Raw genomic sequence first — 19,405 nt, 5'->3', positions numbered from 1 at the left:
AATCAATATAACAGTAATATAGGTATTAAAGAAGGAAGGAAGGATGCAAACATTTATTAAGCACTTTCTGCTTTTCAGGCTTTGTCCTAAGCAATGGAAATACAAATACAAGCAAAAAAAAGTTCCCATCCTTAACATTCTATTGGGCAAAGAAAACACAAAAAAAGAGAGCAGAAAAAAGGTGGGGGAGGGAAGATATCTAGATGAAGAATGTTGAAATGTGGAAGCCTGGAAAACTGAAAGGAGGAAAATGGAGGCTCCCTTGGGGCCCTCCCCATAATGGGAGCTCCAGGAGGAACTCACCAATGAGAAAGGCGCTCTTCTTCAGAGATATGCTCTAAGAGAAAGGGGGTACTGCAGTGGTTGGATGCTCCAAATCATGGAGGCCAAGGCTCTGAGGGGAATTCCTGGGGGACAGCATGATTTGGAAATCTGGGAAATAGGAATAGAACTAGGCTAAAAATTTAATAAGATTTTATGTGGTAAAGAAACCAAACAATAATAATGGTTAGATTATGTCAGTATGACGTTTACAATCCCATTGCTCATCTCACTAAATTTGCTGATTTTAAGGGTCCCATTAAAATTCCTTTCCGTTATCTTGCATTTCACCTTCCCTACATTCATAGAATTGCTTCCTTTCCCCTTGTTCTCCCCAGCTGCTTCTCTTCTAACTGCTTATGCTATTGGAGACTGTTATATTTTTGTATTACATAATATCTCTTCCATGAAGAACATAACATCCACAATAGGCTTGCTCTATAACTGTGACACACTAGAGGGTTGACTTTTGAAGAGTAAGCAGTTACTCAGTTGTTAAGGCACTGTGAATCCCAGTGACATCCTTCCAGGCTTTGAAACTGCCTGAATCGATCTCTGAGACATCATCCATCTTCACACGTATCTTCCTAGGAAGCTAGTTTCTAATGTCTAGGAACAAGTCCCCGATAACACAACTTTTCACTCAACAACCTCCTGGGATAGGTAAGACTGTTGCTGGGATAATTCAATTTGGCAGTCATACTCAGCCACATGCTTGTCTTTATGCAACAAGCACCTATCAAAAGAGATTGAATGAAGGTTACTAAATAAGTAATTAGCCACACTTTGGTGTCCTTTTACTTGGTTCGCTTTAGGTTGTTATGCTCAACAGTTTTCAGGCCCTTAGCAGTATTGCTAAAATAGTTTCCCATCTGTTACCAGAAAATATCATGTGGGCAATAAATAGATACTTATTGCCATGACTTTTCATTGTTGCTAATCCTCTAGTTTTGTGTAAGAAAGACACATTTGCTTGACTTTAACAAACTGAGTTAATTTCTAGGTATCTAAATCTACCCATGATATAAAATCATTCCTTTATAATTAACTATTGCTTCTCTTAATCCTAATTACATAATTATTGAAAATATTGTTTTTCTACATAATTATATGCCATTATAATTATACATACATATCTTTTGCAATTATATAATAATGACATACTATTATATATTAAAGCATGTATGTATATACATGTTAGTGTGCATATGTATATATTTTTTCATTTTCTCCAATTACATGGAAAAACAATTAAAATATATATATATTTTTAATTTTGAGTTCCAAATTCTATCCCCCCCCGACCCAAGAAGGTAAACTATTTAATATAGGTTACACACGTGCAATCATATAAAACATTTTCTTATTAGTCATTTTGTGGAAGAAAACTCAAACTATATTTTTCTATATTGTTATAGCTCTTTATGTTTCTTTTTTTCCTTGTTTTCCTTTCTTTTTTTTTTGGCAGGGCAATTGTGATTAAGTGGATTGCCCAGGGTCATACAGCTAGTAAGTATCAAGTGTCTGAGGTCAGATTTGAATTCAGGTCCTCCTGAATCTAGGGCTGGTGCTTTAACCACTTCACAACCTAGCTCACCCACTCTTCATGCTTCTTGCCATGACAGAAGACCAGAGGAGTCAATCCAGAGGAAAATATTTCCACAGCCAGTGGTTAACACTAATTAGCTTTTTCAAGTCTGTTTGTCTCTGTCTCTGTTTCTCGCTCTCTCTCACATCTATTGGTATAAGCATGTTAGTAACTGCATGTTTCTATCCTCCAATTATTATATATAGTTATAGAAAATAACTAGAGTATATTAACTGAGGTCTTCCTGAGATTATAGGGCCAAAGTTGGTAAATAAACACTGAAGTTTGGCACTCTTTCAGATTGGATAGGCTTGGGGTCAGGAAATCTTGGTTTCAGATGCCACTTCTGATAGTAGCTGTGATACTATGCAAATCATTAACTGTCTCTTAAGCAACTTGCTAGGACTTATTTCTAAAGTCATATATGAGGAAGAAGCAGTTGCCTATCCTTTCAGGAAAGATAAAATAAAGTTATAGAAGCAATCAGTTCAGAAAGGTTACAGTAAAGGCCAGAACAACAGTAGTGATTGGTGACCCCTTGGTCAGAGGTACTGAGGCAGCTACTTGTCAAAATGATAACAGTGATAAAAGTGTCTTCCCCCCTCACCCCAAGCATGGATCTAAGACATAACCAAACTATACAAGACTTGTCAAAATGGATAACTATTACTCAATTTTAGTGATTCATGTGGGTAATGATATTGTCAGAAAGAATTAAGTGGTGCTAACAGTAAAAAAGCCTCAAGCAAAGGGCTAAAGTTGTATAGTCTTCACTGATGTCCATTTAAGGTAATGGAAGAAGAAAAAGATTTATTTGAGAAGTGAACAACTTGCTAAGAAGGTGTTATCTGAAAATGCAGTTTAAATTTCTGGAGCAGAGCTTAAAATAAAGGAATGGCAGGTTTGGGGTCACGGATGGAACACACCTAAGAATGGTTGGTGAAAATGTATTCACCTCACATCTCACAATTCTAATCAAAAAAGCTTTAACCTACATCTGGTTGCTTACTACTTCATGAAGTGGGGAGGAGTGGAAGAGAAGGAGGGATAAAATTTGGGACTCAAAACAATAAATAAAGTCGTTCATTATAAAAAAATTATGTGGGTCAGAGAAAACTGCCCGTGTAAATCCAGCATGATTGATACTACAGAGAGGAACCTAATGAGAAAAGAAAAATATCAGCTTTGGTACCCAGAAGTTACCAGGAGATAAAATGCATGAAAGGAGAGAGAACTGAATGCATGGCCTTAAATGTTTACAACCAAATGTCTGAAGTCCAGGCAAGAAGCAAGAGGAAATAGAAGGGCCCTTACTTAAGAAAATAGATGTGACTTCAGGCATCTCTGATACTTACGGGAATTGAATTTATGATGACAATATATCACTAATGTCTACATATTATCCAAAAGAAAAGAAGCAGGTTAAAGGAATGGATGAGTAATAACACTCTGTAGTAATTTATTCATAAGATAAAATTCAGGAACCTGGGGAACAGTTGAATAAATATAAATAGAGGGAGAAACAAGCAATATTGGTGGTTATCTTTGTTCCAATATAGTTTTTTTTAAGTAAATACAAATAAAATAGAAACAAATAAAGTTTACCTTTTTTGTGAATTCCTCATCTATAACTTCTTTCTGTTCATGAGGTCTCTAGTATACTCTGATAAAACGGAAAGCTAAGGACAACAGAAAGAGTTTTTAGAGTATTAAAGCTTATGTTAAGAGCAAAAATAAAAATCAAAGAATGCTTAGAGTGGTTGCTAGGGTGAATAGGAAAATAGCAAATAAAAGGGAAAAAGGCAGAGAAGCTCAAACTTTTTTCTTTCTTTCTTTTTTTGTGAGGCAAATGGGGTTAAGTGACTTGCCCAGGGTCACACAGTGTCAAGTCTCTGAGGCCACATTTGAACTCAGGTACTCCTGATTCCAGAGTCGGTGCTCTACCCACTGCGCCACCTAGGTGCCCCAAGAAGCTCAATCTTTACTCAGTTTCTGTTTCTCTTTCAAGAAAAATGATCTTTTCACTTAAATTTATAGAACAAAAAATCCCTAAGGAGACGAATGTAAGTAAGAAGATAGTGAAAGAACACATAATTGCCATTTATGAATCCAAGTGACTATAATTGCCTGGATTTTTTGAGTAGATTAGAAGGTAGATTGAGTAGCTGCACTCTAAGAGAACTCATTAACAGTTCAGTGCCAAGTTGGCAGTCTCCAGTTGTTGCAGACATTTATGCCAGTGATGAGAAAATGAGAGGGACTTGCATTTTGATAGCTGTGTTCAAGTATTGGAGGGTTATAATGTAGAAGAAAGGGATTAAATCTGAATTACTTGTCCGCACTGGACAGAACAAGGAACAGTTGATAAAAGTTGTAAGGTAGTAAATTTAGGTCTGGTGGCAGGAGAAAAAAAACTTTCCAAAAAATGGACCTAGTAAATCTAGAATGGGCTGCTTAAGGAAGTAATGAGCTCTTCCTCATTAGAAGTCTAAAAACAGAAGCTAGACAAGCACTTGTCAGGTACGTTATGGTAGAAAATTCTTTGGGAATATGGTTAGCATTACATGTCCAATAAGTTCCCTTCTATCTCTAAAATTCTGGGAATCTTACTGTGATCTGCTTTGGTGGAGGAGATGGTTACACTGAAAATGCACCAAAAAAATAAGATATTATTTACATGTTTGCATATCCATGGAAGTAATTAATTTTTAATTATAACTGGAAACAAATTAGATCATTTAATCCACCACCCCCTCCAATTTTTTTTTTTTGGCAAATATGAAGATAGTCCCAGAGAAGAAGAGTGATTAGACTATGTTCCCATAGCTACTTTGTGTCAGAACTGATAGCAGTAAATACATATCTTAACTTACAGTCTGAAATCCGTTCCATTATACATAAATCAATCTATAATAGATTAGATAAATTGAAAGCACCTATTTCTTTTCTGTTATATTTTACAATGTATTTTCAGAATCAATAATGAAAACTTTATCAGCCAGCCAGGTTGTTGGTTTTTTTTAATTTAAAATAGTGGAATGTGATCAATATTTTATTTAGAGATGTAAAAAAATTAATTATAACTAGCTGATCTAATCTTGAAAAAATATATAATTGGACTTGTGAAAAATTATAACTATATGAAAAATTATAAGTTTTGAAAAATTATAATTGGGTCAGAAATCCCTTTGTGGTTGTCATTCAAATGTAGAAATATTTTGACTGACTAGGGCTAATTTGAGGACTAATCTATCTGGAGGACTAATCTGGGGACTTTTGACTAACTGGCTATCTGACTGCTATTAATTTAATGTGGGCCTTTTATAAAGTTTCACCATACTGCTCCACTCCCAAAATTGATAAGCAAAGGACTAAGAAGCCTCTTAACTAAATAATCAAAGCAGAGCTTATTTATGAGATACCATTTAAACATAAAAATACAGGAAAGTAAAATGTACAAGCTGACTGCATTGTAATGAGTCTCTTTCCACCTGCTGGGCCTGGAACTTCTTTAATACAATAAGGGTCATTGTTGCCTCTTGCCTTAGGGTATGTTCCACTTTCACTGCTCAGTTCCTTCTAACTCCACGACCCTTTCACTTTCTAAATCCCCCTGCTTCTAACTTTCCTCTCCTTACTGAACCACTGTACCCCTGTGTTTTTCTCTCACAGACCTCTCCTTTCATTCTCTTAGTGCTCCAGTCTTTCTGCTCTCTTAATCTCATTAGCCCCCCTCAGTCTTGTCTGCCAGTCCCTCTATCTTGTCCTTCAGCCTCCCCTTTTCCATTTAACTCCCAGGTCTATATATATCTTCTCTCCACTCAAATCTCAGGGCTTTTTGCACCCCCACAGACCCCAAGCTAATCTGCCAGCCAGGGCCGCAGCTGGAGGGATGAGGACGCTCAAGTGTCTTGTGCATACCATATCCAGGGGCCCATGCCCCTGCTGCGTGCCTGGGACCTCAGAACGGGCAATGGCAGAGCCCAGCCTGGATGAGCCAGGGATCTCTCGGATAGATCCTTTCAGGGTGGAGGGAGCTGGGGCTCTCTCCCCCCAGCTCTCTGACCTGGCATCTTGTACAGCCATGGGGCTTTTTGGCTCAGCTGAAGCAGAGGGGGAGGGGAACCAGCACCTCCCACACAGAAGAGACCCTGAGAGCCTAAGACTTTCTAATCTCAGCCCAAAGGTAGGGTTCCCAAATCAAAATAAATTTCCACAGTGATTTCATACACAAATATTTCCTTAAAGGAGATTTGATTTTGACTGCCTCAGGAAAATGTGGTATGGCAACTCCTTTCAGTCACTCAAATCATAAACTATCTATAACTTAAGTAAATTCTAGGAAATAGGCTGAGATGCAGAGATTGAGAATGTCTTGCTCACGTTCACACAGCTATTAAGTGTCAGAGGATGGATTTGATCCTCATTTATCCTGTTTCTGAGTCCAGGGTCCAATATGCCCTCTAGAAGCATGATCCCTCCAGGAAGCTACAGACTAGATTTGGGGTCAAATGTAGTTGCTTTCTCTATAGAGAAACTCTCAAGACTTTCTCTGCAGAGATTCCTCATGTTGAGATTTCATTGTTTGAGCCTTTGCTAGTGAGGCTCTTGGGAAAACAAAAGTTTTGTTTTGTTTTGTTTTGTTTTTTCTCTAAAGAGAACTGCTTCATCTTAGATTGATGTTTATAGGCAACAACTCCCTGCTGCTCATGCTTGTCAGCTGCCTGCCCTGCTTGAAGTTGAAACTTCTGTACCACTTTGAAATATCCCCCTTTTCCTCAGCTTGATTTCACACTCACACTTCAACTTGTCATGCAGACACTGCTTCGCTTTTTATTTTATCGCGCTCATTCAGAAGAGTTTTGTTTTGATGATCACCACTTCGGCATTGCCAGACTGATGATACCAGACTGATAATAGCCAGGAAGCACAGTAGAGTGGGGAAAATAACAACACAGGACTAAGAGGGAATTGTTAGGTAACCAGAACATGGTCCTAGTCTTAGGTATGACATTAATTTTATCTGTGACTTTCAGCAAGTTGAATCATCTCCCCAGCCTTCAATTTCAACATTTTTGGAATAAGGGTATTGGAGTATGCCATCTCAATGGTTCCAGTCATTTCTATAATTCTGTGATTTGTTTTAATATCCTCCCTGTCTTCTCCACTCCATATAAAACACTGAGAATTTCTTCAGATGTTCTTCCCATGTACAGCCTATTCCCTAGTCCTCTCTCTATCCTCGTCATCATCTTCTAATCTGGTTATGACATTTCTAAAATATTGTATACAGAACTGACCACATTAATCCAGATGAAATCTGACTAAAGCAGAGTTGTGGGGGAAAATCATATGCCACATTCTTTGTCGTTTGACTCTTAATGAAATCTAGCGTTTGCTTTCTTGGTTATCATTCTGCAATGTTAACATGTATTGATTAAATCCTAGAACTATTTTCCCCTCAGAAATGCACACAAACCATTATGTAACCACATTATTTATGCTTTATATGTGATTTTGATTTTGGGATATATGTACTGTATACTGTAGAACCTCACAATTATTATGATTAGTTTTTATATTATGTAATTTATTCTGTTGTTATATTGGGGGATAAACCATGGGTATTGTTGGGGTAGAAGGAGGGGATATTAACAATCTTCAAATTTGTCATCTATCTTAGCTTCGTGCTATCTTTAAATTTGACCATAAAGTTGACTGTGGTTCAAATCAATAATAATGTTTAACATCTAAAACAAACAAATCCTAAAGCCGGACACCTGGGATATTTTTCTAAAGATCACCCTACAAGTTGACTTTACTCATTAATTAATAGGAGGTAGCTAGGTTGCTCAGTACATTGAGTGCTGGATGTTGAGTGAGGAAGGCCTGAGTTCAAATCTGTCCTTAGACACTTATTAGCTGTGTGACACTGGGCAAATCACTTAACCTCTGTTTGTCTTAATCCATTGTTAAAGGAATTGGCAAACCACTCCAGTATCCTTGCCAAGAAAACCCCATGGACAGTATGGTCTATGGGGTCATGAAGAGTCATAAATAAATGCATCAACAACATTACTTTCTGCTTTTTGAGTCTAGTCATTCAACCAAGTACAGAGCCTTAAAATTGTACTATGTTTGGCCCACCTCTCTATCCACATGTACAATATCAGAGATTTTTTCAAAAGTTTTACCATTTCCCTGCTCTGTCCACATGATTTTGCTTACAAAAAATGTAAATGGGATAAGTCTGGCATAATCATCATGATAAAGGTGAAATGAAAATTAGATGAAGGAAAGTCATTCTGATTTTCTATGATAACTTCAATCTATTATGTGTTCACAAACCATTCCCTTAGTGTATTAATGTAATCTATACTTTTTCTCATCAAGTTTGCTGGTCTATGGATTGCAAAATTCCCTCTCTTCCATAAAGGAGGGTTTTTTGAAATTCCATGTTGCTACGCTATCACATGCCTATGCCTTATTTGTGGCCTGCTTCCTAAATTCTTTATTTTATTACTTAGTCTGTCTAGATGGTTTATAGTAGAGTTCTACGACAATCTCAATTTTGTTTTTATCTCTATTGATTCTAGCTGAAATGTTCTCAACTGTTTCTCACTTGAATTCCTGAATTTTCTCAGATGAGTATACCTTCATAAAATAAAATGTTACTCCTCCCTTCCTAAATCATCTAAACTTTATCTGTTATCTTTCCTTAAATAAACATTACCCTTTCAGAACTAAAATCCAAGTTTTAATCAAACCCTACCCAGTCTTGATTACACATTGCCTCCCAAATGAATGTTTAAAGATGGTCCTAAAACTATTATTCTTGCTCATCCATGCCCCACAACCCTTTCTAGAGGCAGCTAGACAGCACAATAGATAGAGCACTGGTCCTTCAGTAAGGAAGAAGTGAGTTCAAATCCAGCCTCATACACTTGATTTGGGGCAAGTCACTTAACTTCTGTTTGCTTTGGTTTCCTCAAGTGTAAAATATGGATAGTAATAAAACCTATGTCCCAAGGCTATTATAAGAAAAAAAATCAGACATTTATAAAATACTTAATATGGTGCCTGACACATTGTAGGTTCTTAATAAATGCTCATTCCTTCCCTTTCCACCTCACAACTTGTATCAGTTCAAGAGATGATAAGGGCTACGTAGGTCTAAGGTATGTGTTTCATGGGCTTCTATTCCCATAAAATTTACCACCATGTGACCAGACCACCAGTTAAGATTCTTTTCACATGCAATGAGGTTATTCTCAAGGAGGAGAACACTGGAACAATCTTTCAAGATGGGTAGACCCTGCTCAAACCTGTGCTCTTCTTTCATACACTTTTAGAATCTAGGGTCCTTTTGTTGCCAAAGGAAGACATCAGAGTAGAATTTCTATTTAAATCTGGCATGGTCTATAAGTATTATATGAAGCCTGGTAGTAGACTTCAGTATTTTCTTTAAGCTTTGACTCTCAGTGTGGCACTGCTCCAAATTAGTGAAGTAGTCCACAGTCATTTGCCCATCACTTGAAAGGTATCTATATCAGGGTAATGCAGCCCTTAATCTTAAATAGCTGACTCAGTAATTTGTGATGGTTTCATTACTCTGTTCATATTGGAGAGACTCCCAGATTGTCTAAAATATTCTGCACTAGGAGTCTTTGTTCATATTTCTGAGAAGACCTTTTTAGAACATGTAAAGCTTTTACATTAGTTTTTGGTATTGGTCCATATAACATGGAATCACAGGATTTGAAAGTTACACAGAACCTCAGAAGTCATTTAGTTCAACCTAACCCCCAAAAGAATCTCTTGCACTTGGTTATCCAGCCTCTTCTGCAAGCTAAAAACATTTATTTGGATAGTGTGGGACTTGGAGTCAGGAAGACATGAGTTCAAATACTGTCTCTGACAATGGCTGGCTAAGTAACACCAGAGAAATCTCGAACTCAGTTTCTCCATTTGGAAAACTGGAATAATCATAACATGTACTTCATTGGAATTTAAACAAATGAGATAATATATGTAAACTTTCCAAACCTTAAAGACAGGTAGCTGGCTAACCTCTGAAGGCAGCAGCCCATTCTACTTTCGGTAGCTCAGATTGTTAGGAAGTCTTGTTTGTTTGTTTTTCTGCTATCAAACCTATATGTATTTATTTGCAACACCTATCCATTGCTCTTGGCTCTGCCCTCTGAGGACAAAAAGAATAAATGCCTAGTCTTCTATTCACTTACAGCCATAAAAACACTTGAATATAATTATCTATCCTCATAAATCCTCTCTTCTCCAGGTTAAAATCCTTAGTTCATTCAACGAAAACTCTTGTGACATGGACTCAAGTTCCTCAGTCACTTGGCTGTCCTCGTAATGAAGGTCTCTAGCTTATCAGTGTCTTTAGTACCCAGAACTGAACATATCATTCCAGGTAAGATCTGACAAGGGCAGAGTATACAAAGGCTGCCACCCATTATTACTGAAAGTGTTTTCTCTCTTAAGGTAATCCAAAATGGCATCTTGAATTTGCAGTCCCCAAGACCCTAGATCATTTCTAATTCTAATTTTATGGAGCAAATTTACTTAACTACTATCAATAGATAATAATCCAGCCTTTGTTGATAGTAATATTCTAAGAAGCATAGTTAGGGAGAGGAGAACACATATGCAATAAGTACGCCTAGCTCAAGATCTCTTCGGGACTACTAGAACATCAATGAGTACTCAGTTGCAAATAAATGTCCTTGTTGGCATTACTCTTATTTTGTTCATGTCAACTTATAGAATGCCACAGTTCAGAATGCCTTCAGAGAAGGAAGAGCTTTGCATAGAATTCAAATACTATCAAGTAGCAATATAAAAAAAGAGCTTTTTAATATCATAGGCTTATTCATATGAGGGAGGATGATCATTTCTTAATGAGGTAATTAAAAAAAACTATTCCAGAAAATAATTTAAGGGAAAAATAATCTTCATAGAATAATACTTGGGCTAGAAAATTAGATGCTGCATTGCCAAAAGTTTTAGGATTTAGACAATAAATTATTATCATTACTGTCATCACTGATTTTAGTCTCTCTATCCTACACAGAGCTGAAAAAAAAATTATCTTCTGGGGGAAGGCCAAAATGGCATAATAGAAGGAAGCAAAGTAGTTGAGCTGTTGTTTATAACTCCTCCAGAGACTTATAAAATGTATTGAACCTAATCTTAATGGAGAAATTAAAAAAAACACAAAAACAAACAAACAAACAAAAAACTGTGAGTCCTTTGGCCTAGGTTAGCATAGAGAAGGAGACAGAAAGAATGTACACACTGGGGACAAGGTCAGGCAATGGCACTGGCAGGGAGAATAGGAGATGTTGTACATCACTACAAAAGTAGATCCCAGACACAATGCTAGGGCACTGCAATGGAAACAGGTGCCAACATACAATTTTGTTACCAGATATCCAATATTCAGTTCAAAATCTACGGTAGAAGTCTGTGTAGCAGTATAGTAGTGGACAATGCATTTTCCAGTTAGGCAGACCCTGTGTGGTGTACTGAGAAAAGAAGAAATTCAGAAGCCAGCTATAGCAGTGGTGCGGCTCAGACTCCAAATCAGAGCAAAGTCTCACTTTAAGCATCTAGCCCAGTCTTCAGAAAAGTAACCAAGACAGGCATCCTAGCACAAAGAGGAGCCTACAATTCTGCCACTCTCAACCAACAGGATTTTCCAGCTGGCTAATATGGACAAAGTTTAGTAGATGTCCACTTGGAACTGCTCAAATCCATGTCAGGAACTTTCAAACCTCATATCAAGAGGGCAGACGTGATTTTGCCCTGAATTCAATCCCTTTGGAAACACTGAAAACTTATAGGTCCTCTGCCTGTCCCTGAGGGACATCTCCAGTCTTCCGTGATATGTGTCTTACCAGTGGACCCAGATGGCTTTGGAGGAGAGAGTGAGGCTGGTGACTTTGCACAGCCCTGCCTTACTTAAATCCAATTCACTTGCAAATGAAGATATCCCCTACCTGCTGTCATTAGTCTTCTTCAAGAACAAGTCCCTCTCATTGAAATCACAGACTCAGTCTCTATCCTATCAATGATTGAGGAGAAAGATGAACCTGAGCTAACAGAAAGATGATGATTTGACTTTATTAGGTAGATAATGTGATATGCAAACTATAAATCTCTACAGGGTACACGTTTGTTTTTATTATAAGCCAGGTATAAGATTTTCTCCCTAACATTTCCACTGAGCTGGCCTATATTTTAAATTAAAACTGTCTCCTCTCCATCTCAGCCCCGTCCCCATCCTTCCCACTCTACCTGAAAACTCACCACCTAATATCTTTTCTTGATTCCTTTTCTAATCTCACTTTATACCTCTTTCCTGTATGGTGTGCCTTTACCCACAAGGGACACAACATGTAAGAAGGATGCCTGGATCTTGGGGGATCCCAAGAACCTCCTATCCCATATCTGTTGCTTTCGCAGAATTGTGATGGGATACTTGGCAACCTAGGATCAAAACATGATTCTTGAAGTATCCAACATCTATATGTGGTCTTGATAAAAGAGAGACCACAAAGATCATTACTTTTGGGGGACAGTGCCTCCAACCAGATAATACCTTTTAGTACTTGAGCTTCTGAACTCAATTTGGGGGAGATTTTTTTTTAATAGTAAAGAAGCAATGACAATCTAGACTATTACTGTATAATGTCAATGGGAAAAAATGTCAGCAATGCTGCTAGGACAATGCAGATTTTGTATCTCTACTGAGGAAGGTGCATACAATTCCATGCTGGTACAAGTTTTGGGGATATAACTTAAATACTTGAATCTATTGACCAAGTTTACATTTCTTAATTTCTTTTTTAAAAGGTGCTATTTCTATATTTAAAAGAGCTGTATTTTTTCCCTCCATGTAAAGCAGCTTGCTGTTTATATTATTGCACTGTTAGTTTTCTGTAGTTATTAATATTATTGCTGCTTGTAGCTTTCCACATATCTTTCCTCCCTTTCCTTCCTTCTCCTTAGCTATGTTCTCTATAACTTTCTGCATATAATTTTATTTACTACAAACACATTGATTTTTTTAAGTCTTCTAGAAAAATATGCAATTTTGTGAAATAGCAATATAAATTTTGAAATAAAAAAGAACAAAGGAAAACAAAAATATGTGATTAGTAGTAGTAGTAGTAGTAGTAGTAGTAGTAGTAGTAGTAGTAGTAGTAGTAGTAGTAGTAGTAGTGGTGCTGGTAGTAGTAGGACAGCTATGTGGCACAATGGATAGAGCACTGGCCCTGGAGTCAGGAGGACCTGAATTCAAATCTGGCCTCAGACACTTCAAAACTTACTAGCCGTGTGACGCTGGGCAAGTCACTTAACCCCAATTGCCTCACCAAACAAAAATAGTGGTAGTGGTGGTGGTAGTAGTAGTAGTAGTAGTAGTAGTAGTAGTAGTAGTAGTAGTAGTAGTAGTAGTAGTAGTAGCAGTAGCAACAGCAGCAGAAGCTGCTGCAGATGCCGCCTAACTGGCCAGTTCCACTTGGGCATTGCTGCTTCCTACTGTCATCCCTCCATCCAAGTGGAGTATTGTTTATTTTTTTGTGGGTGCTTTGCCCAAAGGAAAGTAGATTTCTTTAAATAAATCTCTGTAAAGACTGGGCTTTGGTAAGGCACATTGGAATTCAAATGTAGCTACTTAAGTATGTCTTAAATGAAAATCCCTCTGGTTCTGGACTTATTGTCCAATAATTGAACTGATTGTCCAAAAAATCCCAGGCTGAGCCTCTTTTGGTCATCATTCGAGTTTTTATGGTGCAAAGTGAGTGTAAATAGCAATTGTTTTTGTTCTGCCCAGAAACCATGAGGGTCTTCCCTTCCCAGATGGATTTTTTTTTTTTAGAGTAGGTAAAAGAGGTCATCCCTTGTCTCATTTTTTTACCTAGCCTAATCACCAAATGGCTGCTGCCTCAGACAAACTGAGGCCTGTGAAAGGCATTAGCTTAAAAAGGTCAATGTCTCCCACTGCATCTGGGGCCATCTAGAGTCATCCTGATCTCTGTCTTGCCACTGGACTCAGCTCTGGGGGAAAGAGGGAAGCTGATGACTTTGCACAGCCCTGACTCACTTAAATCCAATTCACTTGCAAGTTAAGACATCGTTTTCCTGATATTACTGGTCCTCTACAAGAATTAAGGGCAAACAACAATACCAACAATAACAATAGAATTACACAATATTCAGGATCTGAAGAAAGCAGCAGTAGGACCAGTCCAGTACTTTCCTCCAGAATTATGGCAGAACATCAGATGTTTTATTGAGAAATTGTCTCATGTTCTCAATTTGGCAGCCCTATGATCAAATCCAAATAGAGGAATAGTTTGGAAGGATGGGGGGAAGAACAACACCATAATAACATATTATGATGACAAAGATATTCAAGACACAAATTGAGAAGAGAATAATTCCAAAACATCTAGTAGCAATGCCTCCAAGAAAAACACACAAATTCAAATAGAATTCCTGGAAGAGATGAAGGAAGAGTTTTGTTTTCTTGTTTGTGTTTAATAGTTAACATGGTTTTATTAAATGGAAAAATTTAAGGATCAAGGAGCCACAGTCAATATCACAGATGTTTGGCAGTCACCACTATGAAATAGCAGATAAATCAAAATAGCATATTCCAGAAGGTAAAGATTATTAGCTTACAGCTGAAAATAATTTACCCTGCAAAACTGAGTATATTCCTTTTTCAGGGCAATTGGGGTCAAGTGACTTGCCCAGGGTCACACAGCTAGTAAATGCCAAGTATCTGAGGCCAGATTTGAACTTGGTACTCCTGAATCCAAGGCCAGTGCTTTATCCACTGTGCAACCTAGGTGCCCCCAAACTGAGTATAATATGATGGAGAAAATGGACCTTTAATAGAATAGAAAACTGCTAAGTATTCCTGATGAAAAAACCAAAACTATGGCAAAACTGAATTTAAAACATGGGGATGAAGAGAAGTATAAAATGACAATCATATATGAAAACTGATCATAAACTAAACAAGACTACAGTGTTTACATTCTAATATGCAGAGATGATACAAGTGTCCCCTCTGAACATATCATTAAGGTTCATAGGAAAAATCATAAGACCTAGGAAAGATTTCATTGTGTCTTCATGATCTTAAGAACAGAACGGAAAGAGAGGGGAAAAGTAATTCACTTGGGGGTGAAGGGGGCAGAATGGAAAGGAAGGCTAGGGGAAATTATCTTGTGATGAGAGTATAAATGTAGATAACTATTTAAAACAATGAGGGCAATAGGTGGAAAGATGACATTTGATCTTCACTTTCATCTGAACTGCTAAAAGGATGGGAGGGAAGGAGGGGAGAAGGGAGTGAGGGAGGATAAGAAGGAGGGAGGAAGGGAGGGACAGAGAGAGGGAGGGGGAGAAAGAGAAAGAAGAGAAGAGAAGAGAAGAGAAGAGAAGAGAAGAGAAGAGAAGAGAAGAGAAGAGAAGAGAAGAGAAGAGAAGAGAAGAGAAGAGAAGAGAAGAGAAGAGAAGAGAAGAGAAGAGAAGAGAAGAGAAGAGAAGAGAAGAGAAGAGGAGTGATTTTGATACAAAAATACATTTCATTAAGGAGTATATGGGGTGTTCAAGGAAGACTAGCACCTCTAGTGTGATGGCTTGCTGAGCCATTTCCAGGGCTGCTCATCCCCCTTTGGTGTCCACCTGGCACTCAGTTCTTACATGTGGCTCTAAGAAGCTGTAGCATGTGGAGCAGCCCCCTCACTCTAGTAAAACTGTCCCAGTAGATGGGCTACATGACAGACTTCATTTTTTTTCAGGGCAATGAGGGTTAAGTGACTTGCCCAGGGTCACATCACACAGCTAGTGTCTCAGGTCGGATTTGAACTCAGATTCTCCTGAATTCAGGGCCGGTGCCTTATTCACTGCACCACCTAGCTGCCCCCAGACTTCAAAATTATTGGTGAGTTAAGGGACATCTGCCCAACACATGTGAAAGACTTCCCCCATAGGAATGGGCCAAGATCAATTTGTTCAACTTCCATGAAAGCTGCTGAAGCAGATGCTATGGAGCACTTAGGGCTTAGTCAGACATCAGAGACAACAAGGTCATCCACTCCAACCTGGTTCATTGCAGAGTGAGGCTAATGACTTTGTGCAACTATGCTTCAGTTAAATCCAATTCACACACAAGTCAAGACATCATCTTGTGATGTCATTGGTCTTCTCCGAAAATGGGGCATGAACAACAATATATTACGTCATTAATCATAGACAGGAAAATTCACTACAAGTGACTTATTTTCCCTATACCTCAATCAAGATAATCAAATCTTTCATGAAAGCCTACTTTTAAATTTGTGAAATTAGATTGTGGTGGAAAAAGCCAATGTTTTCCTGGGAGGAGACTGTGGGAATTCTCAAAACTTTTTCTACATTTTTTAATATTTAGAAAATATGAAACAATTATAATCAGTATCTTATTTTAAATAAAAGTATAAAAATTCAAGAGGGCTAAGATTTCAAAAATATTTATTGTTCAAATAGCCTTTACCTATTGAAATATTAGGCATCATATCTATGATGAGGCTAAGTTCTTGAGGTCAGTAGAATTTCCTCTTTGAGGACTGAAACATGATCTAAATGAATTTAATATTTTAGATTTCTAGGATAATAAATGATGAGCTGATCAGTAATGGAAAATTTTTAGGTAGTAGAAACCAATTTCCACTATATCCCCTAATTACCTTAGAACAGCCAAGTTACTTTATTAAATGGTTTTAAGGACCCAACTATTATTCAATTTTACTTGTTGATGGTGTTGAATTCATATTAATAAGCTAGGTGCTTTGGGTTTTCATGTTCATTATGAATTCCACTTCACAAGAGTAATGAAAAATTCCAGAAAGAGGAATTCATGGATATCATTTCATTTTCTCTGTGATCATAAAGTCTCATGGCCTTTGGCTTTGAAACATATTAGATCATCCTTGAGAGATTGTTATAATAACACAATTCTCTTAGATCATGACTAGAAGGGACAAGTATAGACAAGTGTATTATATTGGCTTCTTCCAAGAATTATTTTTCAATTACTCTTACTTATTTTTTTTTACATTTTATTTTAGCACAATAGATACTACCCAACTCACACCTAAATAATGTAACAAATATAAATATAAAGGTAAGTAAAGCCACATGCTTAAAAATACTTCAACTCACTTCTTACTTTTCTAGCTTACTGATTTATAAAAAGGAATATGGAGAGGATGAGTGTTTACTTTAGCTTGAATGGTAAAATGCAAACATTGCCTATTGCATTTGGCCCGAGTATTATTGACTTTTTGGGATGACCTTATTTCCATTTTCACTCATCATTGCATTGTTGGTCTGACCATGATTCTTTTAAGTGTGCATATTGGACATGCTTTATAGTATAAAATATTATATATCAGTGGGTATATATGTACATAATATATAAATTTTCTATTTATTATAGATTATGGTATATAGTATAAGATTCTAGTATAACTCTATTTTCTACCAAATAGCTTTCTAGGTTTTTTCTCCCAAAGTTATTTTGTAATATTTAGTTCCTTCTCAAGTAGTGTTGATTTACCTTTATGTAACACTAACACTAGACGGCTATATCATATTTCTCATCTCATCCTCTGCTGACTCCTTTTCCTTTTGCCTTTAATATTTCTCAACAACAGGGTCTTTTCCAGTAAGTCTCATATTCTCAATATATTACCAAAGTATTTCAGCTTCAGCTTCAGTATTTTACTTTCCAGTGAATAACTGGAATTAATTTCTTTAAGTATTGACTGATTTGACCTCCTTGCTAACCAAGGGACTTTCAAAATTGTGGTATATGAATGTAATGGAATACTATAGTGCTGTAAGAAACAATGAGCAGAGGGGCGGCTAGGTGGCACAGTGGATAAAGCACCAGCCTTGGATTCAGGAGTACCTGAGTTCAAATCTGGCCTCAGACACTTGACACTCACCAGCTGTGTGACCCTGGGCAAGTCACTTAACCCCATTGCCCCTCAAGAAAAAAAAATAAAGTCTTCTCCATCACCACAGTTCAAGAGCTTCAATTCTGTGGTGTTCAGCTTGTCTTATATTTCAACTCTCAAGGCCATACGTTGCTACTGGGGGAAAAAAATACCTTTGACTATATGGACCTTCATCAGCAAGGTGATGTCTCTGTTTTTTAGGAAAAAAAACATCTACTTCTGCTTCACTGACTACACTAAAGCCTTTGACTGTGTGGATCACAGCAAAATTTGCTAACTACTAAAAGAAATGGGAATATCAAATCATCTTACCTGTATCCTGAGGAACTTGTATGTAGACCAAGTAGCAATAGCTAGAACTAGACAGGGAACAACTGGTTGGTTTAAGATTGAAAAAGGAATACAACAAGACTGTTTACTGCCACCTTATTAAACTTAGATATGGAGTACATCTTTCCAAAGGATCATCTTCCTCACTAGAAGCACCGTGAAAGCAGTAACAGTTTTATTTTTGATTTTGTATCTCCAGCACATAGCACAGGGTCCAACACAGAGGAGGAGACACTTACTAAATGATTACTGTTTGATGGATATTCACTGGAAACAGCCTTTGTAAGCCCTACCTGAATCTCTGAAATCATGGATCATGTTAAGTAGGTGAGACTGCCCAGCTAGATATATCAGTGAGCCAGGGTGTTTCCTTTTCCACTCGAGAGCACAGTTTCACTATCTGTGGCTAAGTATACAGCATTATTTAGGTTTAGGATTCCCTAAACAAGGAGGACAAAGAGGTTGAGGTTTCCTTTTAGCTCAGTGGGTCAGCCTGCCCTATGTTCTTCCTCCATGATGATCTTCTTTTTGAGTCCCATACCTTTCCAGCCTAAAGGGACTCAGATCATAGTTATAATGAGTTTCCTCTAGCCCAAGTCTTGATACTGTTATTTATAGCCCACAACCTGGCATATATTTAACACTCAAATAATCTTTGCTGAGTTCTAGTGAGTGAATGAATGACTCAATTTTGTGAGAAGTAAAAATAGTTTTATACCATTAAAATCCTGTAGTTTACAAACACCCAGAGGTAAAGAACCAATTAATATAAAGAATGTTTTTAGTCTCACCAAGAGCTGAGAACTGCAGTGCCTCACTGTAGAAAGCCCAACTGATAATTCATTCCTCTCTTCTCCAGGGGAGACTTTGATTCCTACCAGCAGGGAGGACAGGAATTGAGGCCCCAAAACTAGCAACTCTATTGTCCTCAGAGAAAGAGTACTAGGATAGAATTGTATTGATTTATCCCTTAAATGTTGATAGTCTTGGGAGGTAGGTTTTTAGGATCAAGCTTAGCTATTTTTGATTCAACTACCACTACATGTGAGTTCTACATTCCACACTCATAGCAAATAGCAAATAAACTCATTTATCTAAGTTGACAACAAAACAAATGAGTGAT

This window comes from Dromiciops gliroides, chromosome 6 (assembly GCF_019393635.1).
Source record: "Dromiciops gliroides isolate mDroGli1 chromosome 6, mDroGli1.pri, whole genome shotgun sequence".
Lineage (NCBI taxonomy): Eukaryota > Metazoa > Chordata > Mammalia > Microbiotheria > Microbiotheriidae > Dromiciops > Dromiciops gliroides.
Note: the sequence above shows the minus strand (reverse complement) of the source record.